Here is an 18,027-nt window from a genome sequence, read left to right as displayed (position 1 = left end):
GAGAAAGAGTCAGTGCAAGAACTCTGGCAACTCAAAAAGCCCGAGTGTCTACTTACCTCCAAACGACCACACTACTTTCCAGAAGTGGTATTTAAGCTGAAATGACTGAAATGACAGGCATAGAATTTAAAATCTGGATAGGAACAAATATCATCAAGATTCAGGAGTAAGTCAAAAGCCAATCCAAGAACTCCAAGAAATCCAACAAAATGATACAGGAGCTGAAAGATGAAACAGCTATTTAAAGAAAGAATCAAACCAATCCAATAGAGCTGAAAAACTCACTACAAGAATTTCACAATACATTTCCAAGTGTGTGTGTGTGTGTGTGTGTGTGTGTGTGTGTGTTTTTAATGGAGTTTTGCTCATGTTGCCCAGGCTGCAGTGCAATGGCATGATCTCAGCTCACTGCAATCTCTGCCTCCCTGATTCAAGTGATTCTCCTGCCTCAGCCTCCCAACTAACTGGGATTATAGGCATGTGCCACCACACCCGGCTCATTTTTTATTTTTAGTAGAGATGGGGTTTCTCCATGTTGGTCAGGATGGTCTCAAACTCCTGACCTCAGGTGATCCGCCTGCCTCAGCCTCCCAAAGTGCTGGGATTACAGGCATGAGCCACCTCGCTCAGCCCATTTCCAAGTTTTAACAGCAGAATAGACCAAGCTAAGAAATAAATCTCAGAGCTTGAAGACTGTTTTTCTTAATTAACTTAGTCAAATAAAAATGAAGAGAAAATAAAAAAAAAGAATCAACGAAACCTCTGGGAAATGTCAGAAAATGCAAGGAGACCAAATCTATAACTCATTGACATCCCTGAAAGAGAGGGAGAGAAAACAAGTAACTTGGAAAACATATTTCAGGACACTATCCATGAAAATTTCCCCAACCTCCCTAGAGAGGCCAACATTCAAATTCAGGAAATGCAGTGAACCCTTGTGAGATACTGTATAAGACAACCATCCCCAAGATACATAGTCATCAGATTCTGCAGAGTTAACATGAAAGAAAAAAACATGAAAGGCAGCTAAAGAGTAGGGGCAGGTTATCTACAAATGGTACCCCATCAGGCTTACAGCAGATGTTTCTTGCAGAAACTCTGCAAGCCAGAAGAGATTGGGTGCCTATATGCAGTATTCTTAAAGAAAAGAAATTCCAACCAAGAATTTTATATCTACCCAAAGTAAGCTGTATAAGTGAAGGAGAAATGAGATTATCCTCAGATAAGCAAGTATCAAGGAAATTTGTTAACACCATATCTGCCTTACCAGAGGTCCTTAAGGGAGTGCTAAATATGGAGACCAAAGATTGTCACTGATCACCACAAAAACACACTTGAATATGTAAATCATTGACACTATAAAGTTACTACACAATCAACTCTGCGTAATAACCAGTTAACAACATGATGACAGGATCGAATCTTCACATATCAATACTAACCTTGAATGTAAACAGTCTAAATCCCTCAATTTAAAGGCACAGAGTGGCAAGTGGGATAAAGAATCATGACCCAACTATGCACTGTCTTCAAGAAACCCATCTCACATGCAATGACACCCATAGGCTCAAAGTAAAGGAATGGAAAAAAATCTCCTAAGCAAATAGAAAACAGAAAAAAAGGCAGGGTTATGATCCTAATTTCAGATAAAACAGACTTTAAACCAACAATTATTAAAAGAAAAACAAAAAAAAGAGGAAGGGCATTACATTATGGCAAAGACTTCATTTCCACATGAAGACTTAATTATCCTCAATATGCACACAACATAGAAGCATCCATATTCATAAAACAAGTTCTTAGAGACCGACAAAGAGACTTAGATAATCCACACAATAATAGTCAGAGAATTCACTACTTCACTGACAGTACTAGATCCTCAAGGCAGATAACTAACAAAGATATTTGGGACCTGAACTGGACACTTGATCAAATGGACCTAACAGATATTTATAAATGCTGCACCCAAAACCAACAGAATATAAATTCTTGTCATCTGCATATGGCACATACCCTAAAATCAACCACATAATTGGCCATAAAACAATTTTAGCAAATTCAAAATATCTGAAATCATACCAGCCACACTCTTGGACCACAGGGCAGTAAAAATAGAAATCAATACTAAGCAGATTACCCCAAACCATATAATTACATAAAACTTAACCTGCTTCTGAATGACTTTGGGGTAAACAATACAATTAAGACAGAAATTAATAAGTTTTTTGACACTAATGAGTACAAATATACAATATATTGGAAACTCTGGGGCACAGATAAAACAATATTAAAAGGCACGGTTAAAACACTAAACACCCACATCAAATAGAAAGATCTTAAATTAACAACCTGACATCACACGGAACTAGTAAAACAAAAGCAAATTGACCCCAAAGCTAGCAGAAGACAAGATATAACCCAAATCAGAGCTGAACTGAATGAAATTGAGAGGTGAAAAAACATACAAAGGATAAATGAAACCAGATGTTTATTCTTTGAAAGAATAAGTAAGATTGATAGACTACTATCTAGACTAATAAAAAAAGAGAGGAGATCCAAATAAATACAATCAGAACTGACAAAGGGGACAATACCTCTGACCTCACAGAAATAAAAATGATTCTCACAGACTGCTACAAACAACTCTATGCACACAACTAGAAAACCTACAAGAAATAGATAAATCTCTAGAAATATACAACCTCCTAAGATTGAACCAGGAAGAAATTGAAACCCTGAACAGATCAATAACAAGTTCCAAGATTGATTCAGTAGCAAAAAGTCTACCAATCAGAAAAAGCCCTAGATAAGACAGATTCAAAGCCAAATCCTATCACAATTATAATTAAGAACTGGTATCATTCCTACTGAATCTATTTCCCAAAAATGAAGAGGCAGGATGCTTTCCTAACTCATTCTATGAGGCTAGCATCGTTATGATACCAAAACCTGGCATAGATACAACAACAAAAAGAAAACTATTGGCTAGTATCCTTGATGAATGTAGATACGAAAATTCTCAACATAATACTAGCAAACCACATCCAGCAGCACATCAGAAACGTAATCCACCATGATCAAGTAGGCTTTATCCCTGTGATGCAAGGTTGGTTCAACATATGCAAATCAGTTAATGTGATTCATCACATAAACAGGACTAAAACCAAAAAACCACATGATCATCTTAATAGATGTAGAAAAGGCTTCTGCTACATTTCAACATCCCTTCATGTTAAAATTTCTCAACAAAGTACGCATTGAGGGAACATACCTCAAAATAACACAAGCCATTTGTGACAAACATACATTCAACAACATAATGAATGGGCAAAGGATGAAATCATTCACCTTGAGAACCAGAACAAAGCAAGGATACTCACTGTCATCATTCTATTAAACATAGTATTGAAAGTCCCAGTCAGAGCAATCAGGTAAGAGAAAGAAATAAAAGGTATCCAGATAAAAAGACAGGAAGTCAAACTATCTCTGTCTCCAGACATAATGATTTTATTTATTTATTTACTTATTTATTTATTTTTGAGATTGAGTCTTGCTCTGTTGCCTAGGCTGGAGTGCAGTAGCACAATCTCAGCTCGCTGCAACCTCCGCCTCCTGGGTTCAAGTGATTCTCCTGCCTCAGCCTCCCAAGTAGCTGGGATTACAAGCGTCTGCCACCACACCTGTCTAATTTTGTATATTTTTAGTAGCAATAGGGTTTCACCATGTTAGCCAGGCTGCTCTTGAACTCCTGACCTCAGGTGATCCACCTGCCTCAGCCTCCCAAAGTGCTGGGATTACAGGCGTGACCCCCATGCCCAGCCAATATAATTTTATACCTAGAAAACTACATAGTCTCTTCCCCAAAACTCTTAGATCTAATATACAACTTCAGCAAAGTTTCAGGATACAAAATCAATATACAAAAATAAATAATGTTTCTATTCACCAACAACGTATTCAGGTTGAGTGTGAACTCAGGAACACAAACCCATTCACAATAGCCAGAAAAATAAAATACAATTTTAGGTATTGAACTAACCAAGGAGGTAAAATTTCTCTACAATGAAAATTATAAAACACTGCTGAAAGAAATAAAATCACAGAAATAAATGGAAAAACACTCCATGCTCATGGATAGAAAGCATCAGTGTTGTTACAATGATCACAGTACTCAAAGCAATGTATAAATTCAATCCTATTCTTATCAAACTACCCATGACATTTATCACAAAATTAGAAAAAGAAAAGCTATTCTAAAATTCATATAGAACCAAAAAAAATGCCCGAATAGCCAAATGAATTCTAAGCATAAAGAATGCTGGAGGCATCACGTTACTGGACTTCAAACTATACTACAAAGCCACAGTAACCAAAACAGCATGGTATTGGTACAAAAACAGACACATAGAACAACTAACCAGGTTATAGAGCCCAGAAATAAAGATGCACACCTACAACCATCTGATCTTTGACAAAATAAGCAATGAGGAAGAGACTCCTTATTCCCTGTTTCTCCTAGGACATAACATTCTGCACATAGGCCTTAGCAAAGATTTTATGACAAAGACTCCAAAAGCAATTTCAACAAATACAAAAATTGACAAATTGGACCTAATTAAACTAAAGAGCTTCTGCATAGCAATAGAAACTATCAACAAAGTAAACAGACAACCTACAGAATAGGAGACAACCTACAGAATAGTCACGAGCTATGCATTTAACAAAGATCTAATATCCAGAATCTATAAGGAATTTAAACAATTCTACAAGCAAAAAACAACCCCATTTAAAAGTAGGCAAAGAATACGAACAGACACTTCTCAAAAGATTAGAAGCAGCCAACAAACATATGAAAAAATGCTCAATATCACTAATAACCAGAGAAATGCAAATAAAAAACACAATGAGATACAATCTATCTCACACCAGTCACAATGGCTATTATTAAAAATTTTTTAAAAAGCAACAGATGCTGATGAGGCTGTGGAGAAAAGAGAATACTTATAAATTGTTGGTGGGGATGTACATTAGTTCTGCTACTGTGGAAAGCAGTTTGAAGGTTTCTCAAATAATTTAAAACAGAACTACCATTCGACCCAGTAATCCCATCCCTGGATATATACCCAAAGAAAAATAAATTGTTCTATCAAAAAGACACATGCATGCATATGTTCATTGCAGCACTACTCATAATAGCAAAGACATAAAATCAACCTAAATCCTCAGCAAGACTGGATAAAGAAAATGTGGTTCATATACACCACAGAACACTAGGCAGCCATAAAAAAGAATTACATCGTGTCCTTTACAGCAACATAGATGGAGCTAGAGGACACTATCCTAAGTAAACTAATGAAGGAATAGAAAACCAAATACTGCATATTCTCTTATAAGTGGGTACCAAACACTGAATACATGCGGACACAAACAAGGGAAGAATAGACACCAAGGACTATTTGAGGGTAAAGGTTGGGATCAAAAAACTACCTTTCAGGTACTATGCTTATTACCTGTGTGACAAAGTGATCTATGCACCAAACCCTGCAACATGCAATTTACCTATGTAACCAACCTGCACATGTACCCCTAAAGCTAAAACAAAAGTTAAAAAATAAAAATAAAAAACAACATGTAGCTGTATGTGTTGTCTATAAGAAACATACTTAGAGACACAATAAACAAAGTTAAAGAAACAGAGAAAAGCTCTCCCATATGACCAGTAGCCATAAGAAAGCTGCAGTGGCTATATTAAAATCAAACACAGATTAGACAAGAAATATTACTAGCAACATGTCATAATGATAAAAGGTTCAATGCCACAGAAAGATATAATAAATGTAAACAAGCTGCATGCAAATGTGAATAAGCAAATATAATGTACCAAATTGTATTTGCATAGGGTTGAGAGTGGGAGCAGGAATTAACTGCAAATAGACAAAGGGAATTTTAGGGGGCGAAGGTAGTATTCTAAGACTGAGGTGAGGTGCTATGATGCAATTGTATAAATTTATTAAAAATTACCTAATAATACATTTAGAATGGTTGGATGTTTGGGTATGTAGACTCTGATACCGCAGTCAATTTCAGAAAAGTTTTCTTTAAAAAGTGTAGATAATTTCTTTCAAACAACAAAATAACCTCTTAAGACTACATTTGCAAAATATTTAAAGTTGTTTTTAGCAATGGAGTTAGGTGAAGGGCAAAAACAAAGATTTAAGTATAATGTGTACCTGGGAAACAAAAAGAAGCCCAAGTTGATTAGTAAATCAATCCGGTTGATTGATTAATAGTGGAAAGCCTTTATGGATGAGATTGAAAAGCTAAGTTTTAAAAAGATCATGAGGGAGAATGATGGATGCTTCCGCAAGAATCTTGGATTTTATAAGGATCTCAAATTTACAATAAGCAATATTTTAATTTTAATGTGAACAAAATATAGTATTAAGTTTTTTTCATGCATTTTAAAATTTAATTCTAAAAATGATTAACTACAGCGAAAACTATTATAATCATCCCCATTTTACAGGTTAGATTGTTGAGTCTTTCACAAGTGAAGAAACAAGGTCAAGGATACATAGCTGGCAAGTAGGACAGTATATGTGGGATTTAAATTTAGGTTTCAAGTCTATCTGTCTTCAAAGTACAGCCTTAACATTCTGCAAGTCAGCCTCATGATTATGGTATCATTAACTGTTTCCTACATAATACATAGTATCTCTAACACTGTGATTAAAGAAAGAAAATCAAATAGTTGCTAAATGTATATCACTTCTGTGATGAATAATTTGACAACCGATCTGGAGTTAAAAACAGAGAGGTGAAACAGAGGTCAGATTATGTTTGTTTTTTTTCAATTCAGCAGCTTTGGAAGAGAGAAAGTAATCTGAAGCAAAGTAAGTTGGAAACTTGGGCTCTGTTTACTGGGTCTATCTGTGAGGGAAAAAATGAGCTAGGACTTGTGTAAGCAGAATCAAGACACTTAAGTTAGCTTAACCATGTGCTTTAGCATAAAGCTCTCATGGAATAATTAAAGTGGCGTGAGGAAATACATGCATAAAGACTTAGTACCTAAAGAATGACAAATGTAAATACAATGGAATATTATTTCACCTTAAAAAATAAGGCACTCCTGCCATATATGACTAAATGGATTAATCTGGAGGATATTGTGCTAAGTGAAATACGCTCGTCACAAAAGAATAAATACTGCATGATTCCACTCATAGGAAGAATCTGAAATAGTCAAACTTATAGAAGCAGAGAGTAGAATGGTAGTTGCCAGGTGCTTAGAGGGGAAAATGAGGAGTTATTGGTCATTAGGTATTAAGTTTCGGTTCCGCAAGATGAATCAATTCTAGAGACTTGTACAACATAGTGCCTATAGTAAACAATAGGGTATTTTGCACTTTAAAATTTTTAAAAGAGTAGAAATCATATTAAGTTTGTTACCACAAACAAACAAAGTGGCACAAGGATCTTTTGGAGAAGATAAATGTGTTTATTACCTTGATAGTGGTGATGGTTTTACAGGTGTATGCATAACTCATCAAAATGTATACATTAAATATGTACAGTTTGGGTGTATCAATTATACTTCAATAAAACTGTGTTTAAAAAGAACAAAACTTCTATTTTAAAATTTTAAGCATTCAAATTACTTTACTCCTGGGACAGTCATGGGAGTCATAAAATTCAAAGGCATTGAACATTTAGAGGGAATTCCAGATAAAACTTTATGCATGTTACGTGTGACAAACTGAAGACCAATCATTTTTATTAAAAGATGAGGGAGAAATATTTTGAACGAGGCTGCCTTGTCGACTATTAATCTTGTGCATCATAGATTATGTTGTGAATGGCATCCACTGGCATTGTTTGATATACAGCCTGCTCAGCCATACACAAAGCTCTGATTATGGATCGTTTCCAGTCAGCAAGAGATGGTAAATTGGAACTACCTGTTCAACACCAATTATTGTTATTTTAGGACTTGAAATGCCAATGAAAGTTTATTTTCTTTGTTTTACTGCTTATTTAATTTTTGTGTAAAGAAAATTGTACTTATAAAGGTCTGTTAAAACCCATTTTTCTAATAATTGGTTTATGTATTTCAACTACAAATTATTTTGCCATGATGACTTTCAGGATCATATAATCCATATGGTTGAGGTGGGAAGGCGAGGTTCCAAAATTTCATTTGGAATTTTAAGCTATTTTCCAAGGAAGCAATGTGCAAATTCTCAGGCTAACAAAGGCCCCCTTATTTACAATGTCACTCATGTAGTATTAATAATGTATGCTGTCCACAGTACAAATGCCTTTTGAACACCAACTCAGGAAACTAAGGACACCTCTAATACATCTCCTAAATGGAAGTGTATGCCCACAACTTCACTTTATACATGACCCTAAGGTCCTGAAAGTGTAAATGACTTGTTGAACTTCACATAAACGATAACGAATTAAAAAATCAAAACTAAAAGTTAGATTTCCTGATTTTGAATCCAGTGCTTCTAATGTTACTCTTGAAACTCCGGATTTAGAATCTTTGAGTTGTGACAAACACTTTCAAGTGATTTTCATTGTGGTAATATATTACCACGAACCTAATTATATGGTGATTAATGTTGTAAGTGTATAGACCTTAATGTTTACTTTTTAGATTAACATTTATTGAGCCAGCAACCTATTCTATAACATTTCATATATAGTATCTCATTTAATAGTTTAATGAAGTAAAAATTATTTATCTAATTTACAAATGAGAAAACTAAAGCTCAGAGATATTAAGCAAATTGGTACTTCCTCCACTTTATTGTTCTGTTTAGGCCCTCAGTGGGTTTGATGATGCCTGCCTGCATGGGTCAGTGTGGTCTTCTTTAATCAGTTCACCAATTCAGATGTTAACCTCTTCTGAAGACACCATCACAGACATACCTAGAAATCATATTTTATTAGCTCTTTAGGCACTCCTTAGCACAGTCACAGAGACACATCAAATCAACCATCACAGTCTATAAAACCCAATTACTCATCTAGTAGTTGTTTGCTCTCTCACAGACCCTAAAAAGCAGTCTATGAATTAAGTGGTTTCAAGTAAAATTCAATACACTTTAAAAATGGATGCAAGGATAAGCAACCTCCTTGCTCTGAATTTCTCTAGCACCATTGCCTATCATACTGTTTTGAAAGGTAGTCAGTTGTCACTGACTTATTTGTATAGAGAAGTCTGGTACTCCATTATAACTCTAGTGTGTCATGGCTCTAGGTTCAACCAATATTAGTTATCTAAATTACTGAGGCACCAATTTGCAGTAGAAAAACTTAAAAGAGAAAAAATATTTTCAGGGACTATTCAATTATTTACAAATATATATTAAATACAAGAAAAAATAATGTAAGAAAAAAACTTTGTATTTTCTATGAACGTAATAGTAATACTTAACAGTATTTGAATATTATTTTTGAAGTTAAATCATGATAGGAAATGTGAATCAGGACACCTTTAGGGATTTTATTTATGATGGTTCTAGTTATGGTTATATAACACCCTTATCTTCAAAATTATGTTGAAGAATTAAAGAAAAACAAAATAAAACAAATACTGAATTTTTCTTTATATAATCCATCTTTCTACTATAATCCTTTCATTCTAGTCTGTTATTTTGTCCTAAGAATCAATATTTTCTTCTTCTTTACAGTTTTTAAACCCATCACTTTTCTCTTTTTTAATTTTAATTTTTGCCTTTCTTTCCTTTGTATCTTTTCTCCCTTCAACCCTTCCACCAGTATTACCCAAAGGACCACATCCTTCTAAGATATTTATCACCTCATAGTTTTGTTATTTATATATTTATTTATTTATTTATTTATTTTCTAAATTATTATTATACCTTAAGTTCTAGGGTACATGTGCATAACGTGCAGGTTTGTTACATATGTACACTTGTGCCATGTTGCTGTGCTGCACCCATCAACTCGTCAGCGCCATCAACTCGTCATTTACATCAGGTATAACTCCCAATGCAATCCCTCCCCCTCCCCCCTCCCCATGATAGGCCCCGGTGTCTGATGTTCCCCTTCCCAAGTCCAAGTGATCTCATTGTTCAGTTCCCACTTATGAGTGAGAACATGCGGTGTTTGGTTTTCAGTTCCTGTGATAGTTTGCTAAGAATGATGGTTTCCAGCTGCATCCATGTCCCTACAAAGGACACAAACTCATCCTTTTTGATGGCTGCATAGTATTCCATGGTGTATATGTGCCACATTTTCTTAATCCAGTCTGTCACTGATGGACATTTGGGTTGATTCCAAGACTTTGCTATTGTGAATAGTGCCACAGTAAACATACGTGTGCATGTGTCTTTATAGCAGCATGATTTATAATCCTTTGGGTATATACCCAGTAATGGGATGGCTGGGTCATATGGTACATCTAGTTCTAGATCTTTGAGGAATCACGATACTGTTTTCCATAATGGTTGAACTAGTTTACAATCCCACCAACAGTGTAAAAGTGTTCCTATTTCTCCACATCCTCTCCAGCACCTGTTGTTTCCTGACTTTTTAATGATCGCCATTCTAACTGGTGTGAGATGGTATCTCATTGTGGTTTTGATTTGCATTTCTCTGATGACCAGTGATGATGAGCATTTTTTCATGTGTCTGTTGGCTGTATGAATGTCTTCTTTTGTGAAATGTCTGTTCATATCCTTTGCCCACTTTTTGATGGGGTTGTTTGTTTTTTTCTTGTAAATTTGTTTGAGTTCTTTGTAGGTTCTGGATATTAGCCCTTTGTTAGATGAGTAGATTGCAAAAATTTTCTCCCATTCTGTAGGTTGCCTGTTCACTCTGATGGTAGTTTCTTTTGCTGTGCAGAAGCTCTTTAGTTTAATGAGATCCTATTTGTCAATTTTGGCTTTCGCTGCCATTGCTTTTGGTGTTTTAGACATGAAGTCTTTGCCCATGCCTATGTCCTGAATGGTACTACCTAGGTTTTCCTCTAGGATTTTTATGGTATTAGGTCTAACATTTAAGTCTCTAATCCATCTTGAATTAATTTTCGTATAAGGAGTAAGGAAAGGATCCAGTTTCAGCTTTCTACTTATGGCTAGCCAATTTTCCCAGCACCATTTATTAAATAGGGAATCCTTTCCCCATTTCTTGTTTTTCTCAGGTTTGTCAAAGATCAGATGGCTGTAGATGTGTGGTATTATTTCTGAGGACTCTGTTCTGTTCCATTGGTCTATATCTCTGTTTTGGTACCAGTTCCATGCTGTTTTGGTTACTGTAGCCTTGTAGTATAGTTTGAAGTCAGGTAACGTGATGCCTCCAGCTTTGTTCTTTTGACTTAGGATTGTCTTGGAGATGCGGGCTCTTTTTTGGTTCCATATGAACTTTAAAGCAGGTTTTTCCAATTCTGTGAAGAAACTCATTGGTAGCTTGACAGGGATGGCATTGAATCTATAAATAACCTTGGGCAGTATGGCCATTTTCATGATATTGATTCTTCCTATCCATGAGCATGGTATGTTCTTCCATTTGTTTGTGTCCTCTTTTATTTCACTGAGCAGTGGTTTGTAGTTCTCTTTGAAGAGGTCTTTACATCCCTTGTAAGTTGGATTCCTAGGTACTTCATTCTCTTTGAAGCAATTGTGAATGGAAGTTCATTCCTGATTTGGCTCTCTGTTTGTCTGTTACTGGTGTATACGAATGCTTGTGATTTTTGCACATTAATTTTGTATCCTGAGACTTTGCTGAAGTTGCTTATCAGCTTAAGGAGATTTTGGGCTGAGACAATGGGGTTTTCTAAATATACAATCATGTCATCTGCAAACAGGGACAATTTGACTTCTTCTTTTCCTAACTGAATACCCTTGATTTCTGTCTCTTGCCTGATTGTGCTAGCCAGAACTTCCAACACTATGTTGAATAGGAGTGGTGAGAGAGGGAATCCCTGTCTTGTGCCAGTTTTCAAAGGGAATTTTTCCAGTTTTTGCCCATTCAGTATGATATTGGCTGTGGGTTTGTCATAAATAGCTCTTATGATTTTGAGATACGTTCCATCAATACTGAATTTATTGAGCGTTTTTAGCATGAAGGGCTGTTGAATTTTGTCAAAAGCCTTTTCTGCATCTATTGAGATAATCATGTGGTTCTTGTCTTTGGTTCTGTTTATATGCTGGATTATGTTTATTGATTTGCAAAAGTTGAACCAGCCTTGCATCCCAGGGATGAAGCCCACTTGATCAAGGTGGATAAGCTTTTTGATGTGCTGCTGAATCTGGTTTGCCAGTATTTTATTGAGGATTTTTGCATTGATGCTCATCAGGGATATGGGTCTAAAATTCTCTTTTTTTGTTGTGTCTCTGCCAGGCTTTGGTATCAGGATGATATTGGCCTCAGAAAAATGAGTTAGGGAGGATTCCCTGTTTTTCTGTTTATTGGAATAGTTTCAGAAGGAATGGTACCAGCTCCTCCTTGTACCTCTGGTAGAATTCAGCTGTGAATCCATCTGGTCCTGGACTTTTTTTGGTTGGTAGGCTATTAATTATTGCCTCAATTTCAAAGCCTGCTATTGGTCTATTCAGGGATTCAACTTCTTCCTGGTTTAGTCTTGGAAGAGTGTAAGTGTCCAGAAAATTATCCATTTCTTCAAGATTTTCTAGTTTATTTGTGTAGAGGTGTTTATAGTATTCTCTGATGGTAGTTTGTATTTCCGTGGGGTCGGTGGTGCTATCCTCTTTATCATTTTTTATTATGTCTATTTGATTCTTCTCTCTTTTCTTCTTTATTAGTCTTGCTAGCAGTCTGTCAATTTTGTTGATCTTTTCAAAAAAACCAACTCCTGGTTCATTGATGTTTTGGAGGGTTTTTTGTGTCTCTATCTCCTTCAGTTCTGCTCTGATCTTAGTTATTTCTTGCCTTCTGCTAGCTTTGGAATGTGTTTGCTCTTGCTTCTCTAGTTCTTTTAATTGTGATGTTAGAGTGTCAATTTTAGATCTTTCCAGCTTTCTCTTGTGGGCATTTAGTGCTATAAATGTCCCTCTACACACTGCTTTAAATGTGTCCCAGAGATTCTGGCATGTTGTATCTTTGTTCTCATTGGTTTCAAAGAACATCCTTATTTCTGCCTTCATTTCGTTATGTACCCAGTAGTCATTCAGAAGCAGGTTGCTCAGTTTCCATGTAGTTGAGCAGTTCTGATTGAGTTTCTTAGTCCTGAGTTCTAGTTTGATTGCACTGTGGTCTGAGAGACAGTTTGTTATAATTTCTGTTCTTGTACATTTGCTGAGGAGTGCTTTACTTCCAATTATGTGGTCAATTTTGGAATAAGTGTGATGTGGTGCTGAGAAGAATGTATATTCTGTTGATTTGGGGTGGAGAGTTCTGTAGATGTCTATTAGGTCTGCTTGCTGCAGAGATGAGTTCAATTCCTGGATATCCTTGTTAACTTTCTGTCTCATTGATCTGTCTAATGTTGAGAGTGGGGTGTTGAAGTTTCCCATTATTATTGTATGGGAGTCTAAGTCTCTTTGTAAGTCTCTAAGGACTTGCTTTTTGAATCTGGGTGCTCCTGTATTGGGTGCATATATATTTAGGATAGTTAGTTCTTCCTGTTGAATTGATCCCTTTACCATTATGTAATGGCCTTCTTTGTCTCTTTTGACTTTTGATGGTTTAAAGTCTGTTTCATCAGAGACTAGTATTGCAACCCCTACTTTCTTTTGTTCTCCATTTGCTTGGTAGATCTTCCTCCATCCATTTATTTTGAGTCTATGTATGTCTCTGCATGTGAGATGGGTCTCCTGAATTCAGCAGACTGATGGGTCTTGACTCTGTATCCAGTTTGCCAGTCTGTGTCTTTTAATTGGAGCATTTAGTCCATTTACATTTAAGGTTAAGATTGTTATGTGTGAACTTGATCCTGCCATTATGATATTAACTGGTTATTTTGCTCGTTAGTTGATGCAGTTTCTTCCTAGCCTCGATAGTCTTTACATTTTGGCATGTTTTTGCAATGGCTGGTACCGGTTGTTCCTTTCCATGTTGAGTGTTTCCTTCAGGGTCTCTTGTAAGGCAGGCCTGGTGGTGACAAAATCTCTAAGCATTTGCTTATCTGTAAAGGATTTTATTTCTCCTTCACTGATGAAACTTAGTTTGGCTGGATATGAAATTCTGGGTTTAAAATTCTTTTCTTTAAGAATGTTGAATATTGGCCCCCACTGTCTTCTGGCTTGTAGAGTTTCTGCCGAGAGATCTGCTGTTAGTCTAATGGGCTTCCCTTTGTGGGTAACCCAACCTTTCTCTCTGGCTGCCCTTAAGATTTTTTCCTTCTTTTCAACTTTGGTGAATCTGGCAATTATGTGTCTTGGAGTTGCTCTTATCAAGGAGTATCTTTGTGGCGTTCTCTGTATTCCCTGGATTTGAATGTTCGCCTGCCCTACTAGGTTGGGGAAGTTCTCCTGGATGATATCCTGAAGAGTGTTTTCCAACTTAGTTCCATTTTCCCCCTCACTTTCAGGCACCCCTATCAGATGTAGATTTGGTCTTTTTACATAATCCCATACTTCTTGCAGGCTTTGTTCATTGCTTTTTCTTCTTTTTTCTTTTGGTTTCTCTTCTCACTTCATTTCATTCATTTGATCCTCAATCACTGATGCTCTTTCTTCCAGTTGATCAAGTCGGTTACTGAAGCTTGTGTATTTGTCACGTATTTCTCGTGTCATGGTTTTCATCTCTGTCCATTCGTTTATGACTTTCTCTGCATCAATTACTCTAGCTATCAATTCTTCCACTTTTTTTTGAAGATTTTTAGTTTCTTTGCACTGGGTACGTAATTCCTCCTTTAGCTCTGAGAAGTTTGATGGACTGAAGCCTTCTTCTCTCATCTCGTCAAAGTCATTCTCCGTCCAGCTTTGATCCGATGCTGGCGATGAGCTGCGCTCCTTTGCCGGGGGAGATGCGCTCTTATTTTTTGAATTTCCAGCTTTTCTGCCCTGCTTTTTCCCCATCTTTGTGGTTTTATCTGCCTCTGCCTTTGATGATGGTGACGTACTGATGGGGTTTTGGTGTAGGTGTCCTTCCTGTTTGATAGTTTTCCTTCTAACAGTCAGGACCCTCAGCTGTAGGTCTGTTGGAGATTGCTTGAGGTCCACTCCAGATCCTGTTTGCCTGGGTGTCAGCAGCAGAGGCTGCAGAAGATAGAATATTGCTGAACAGCGAGTGTACCTGTCTGATTCTTGCTTTGGAAGCTTCCTCTCAGGGGTGTACTCCACCCTGTGAGGTGTGGGGTGTCAGACTGCCCCTAGTGGGGGATGTCTCCCAGTTAGGCTACTCAGGGTTCAGGGACCTACTTGAGCAGGCAGTCTGTCCCCTCTCAGATCTCAACCTCCATGTTGGGAGATCCACTGCTGTCTTCAAAGCTGTCAGACAGAGTCATTTGCGTCTGCAGAGGTTTCTGCTGCTTTTGTTGTTGTTTAGCTGTGCCCTGTCCCCAGAGGTGGAGTCTACAGAGACAGGCAGGTTTCCTTGAGCTGCTGTGAGCTCCACCCAGTTCGACCTCATAGTTTTTTAAGCATTCATTACAACTCACATTGTCTGTTGTGTGACTAAAGAGTGTTTGGATAATCTCATTTGTTCTCATAACAATGTCATGAGATACGAGAACAATGACAAACAATACGTGGTATTGTTTACATTTAATAATGAGGAAATGCACTCTTTAAAGTTAAATGTTCTGCCCTGAATCACTAAGCTGTAGGTAACTGAAGTATGTTTTTAACCCAGATGTTTAACTCCAAAGCATACTCTTTCTACAGCCCCAAAATGGTAGAAAAGATATTTTGCCTACTTACCTGATTAAATTTTAAATGTTTAATGACAAGCTACTAAATGGTGTGGACTTTAAATGCAGTAAGAGATCCAATTAATCAATTTAATATTTTTAAAAACCTACTACATAAAACTGTATGTTCACAGAACTTGAGGCTAAAAGTTAAGATCTATATTGCTTCACTCTAAAATACTGCAGCGGAGAAAAAATAGTATGTTTTTCTCACTCATTGCAAGGTTCATGGCTGACATTCCATAACAAAAGATACATTCGCAAGAGAAAAAACAAATTTATTTAATAAAAGTTTGATATAACATGAGAACCTTCAGAAATTAAGATCCAAAGCTTAGGTTTGGAAAAAGAGAGGACAGTCATGTAGACATATGATTAGGCAAAATTGGGTATGATATAGTGTTAATAATCTGGGGAAAATTTAGGAGGGCATATTTGCTGAGATTTTTCTTGGCATCTCTGTGTCTTCATTCTTTTCTTCCAGTTACAGGGAAAAGCACCTAGGTTTTATGGGAGAATTTTTTCCTAGCCAGCTCTCATGTAGAACGTAGAAAAAGATCAGATTGACATTTTTGCTGATAGAGACAGAAGACAGTCAAGGGTCCCCAGTGAAACCCTGCCTTCAAGCCTAAAACAGCCTGAAGGCTGAAAAACCGGACCTTTCCCAGCTGATTCTCTCTGAATTATGCCCACCTGCACATTGGGGGAAGTGGGTCAAGCGAGGGGAAGTTTGCCCCATTTGCAGTGAGAAGGAGCCAGGCCTCTTCAGTTCTTGTGTGGCGGCCTGGGATTCAATCTGTGAGATGGAAAACCTGCTATTAGGACTCTCTGGCGCTTTTCTGAGAATTCCTCTTTTCTTTTTTCCGAATAAACCTTCCCTACTCACCCTACAATGTGTCCCTGTGTCTAAATTTTCCTGGTCGTGTAACAAAAACTCGTTTCTTTTCTACAACATTTTTGGACTCCAGAACATGGGACCTGAGAAAGAGTGAGCAAAATGTGGACTCCAAATCTCTCACTTTCGTTTCTGGGCTTTTTGGTCCTCTGGCATTTTTATTCTTTCCTTGGGGCAGTAATGGCATCCATCTTTTTTCTTTCTTTTTTTTTTTTTTTTTGCAGTATAGGAGGTGGTCCACACCCACCCCAACCAACTGCTGAAGGCAAGCGCACGGGACTGTTGTGCAAGTGGTGGCTCCCTACTCTCCTTCCATCCTGACGGGGGTGCAGTGTCTGCCGCATGTGTGTGCTGTGTCCAACAGCCACACAGGATGGTGATGAGCCAATGCCACTGCCTAGGCCCCAAGATGGCCTCTGGGGCCCAGGCCCTGTGTAGCTGACTGGCCAGGCTCCTGCTTAGTCTGAACCAGGGGAAAGGAATCTATAAGAGTTTCTTCCACAAGACATCTTTCCAATCCTGCATTTTAACTTCTTTTCCTTTTCTTTACCCGTTTTCCTTTCAGAAGACATTTTACTAAGCCAGGATCACTGTTTCTATTCTCTGTAAACTTTTAATTATGAAAAAGCATTTGTGAGGTTGGTCTTAAGCTGTAGCCAGTGAGGTGTACTTTGCATGACTTTCTGTATGGTCAGCAGGAAATTTTGCTGAAGACCTCCATCTTGTTTTACATCCTTGGGAGCATGACCTGTAACCGTGTGGCAATGTTTTGTTCTAGCATCCACCGTTTTACAGTGGTGCCCAGGTTCAACCCTGGCTTAGGAAATGAGTACTTTCGGGTTGATATCTGTGTAGTTTTGCCATTTGCTGATTCTCTTCCCCTCCATGAACAAATTCTAGCCTTTGTTTTAAATCTTCCTTTCTCTGAGTTACTTTTAAAGTTCCTAAATTTTGTAAGAACTGCTTTCCCCCTTTAAAAATACCTCCTTTAAAAATGTGAGTATTTCACTCACAGTGAAATCATAACCTTAATTGAGGCTTGTTGGTTTCACCTATGAGGTTAAAAGCCAGAAATATTGGCCACATTGTGCAGCTTAAGTTAATATGGAATTTCTTAAAGAGTGCTCAGCTTAATTAAAAGTGGATAGCCAAGTTATAGTTATAAGTATATTTAAAAGGTCTTAATGTTTTTCTTTTCTGGGATCATGTTTTGCCGATAAAAGGTTTTTTTTGTTGTTTTTTTTTTTTTTTTTTTTTTCTCAGTGGACTGAATTATTTTTCTTCA

This window comes from Macaca thibetana, chromosome 6 (genome assembly GCF_024542745.1).
Source record: "Macaca thibetana thibetana isolate TM-01 chromosome 6, ASM2454274v1, whole genome shotgun sequence".
Taxonomy (NCBI): domain Eukaryota; kingdom Metazoa; phylum Chordata; class Mammalia; order Primates; family Cercopithecidae; genus Macaca; species Macaca thibetana.
Note: the sequence above shows the minus strand (reverse complement) of the source record.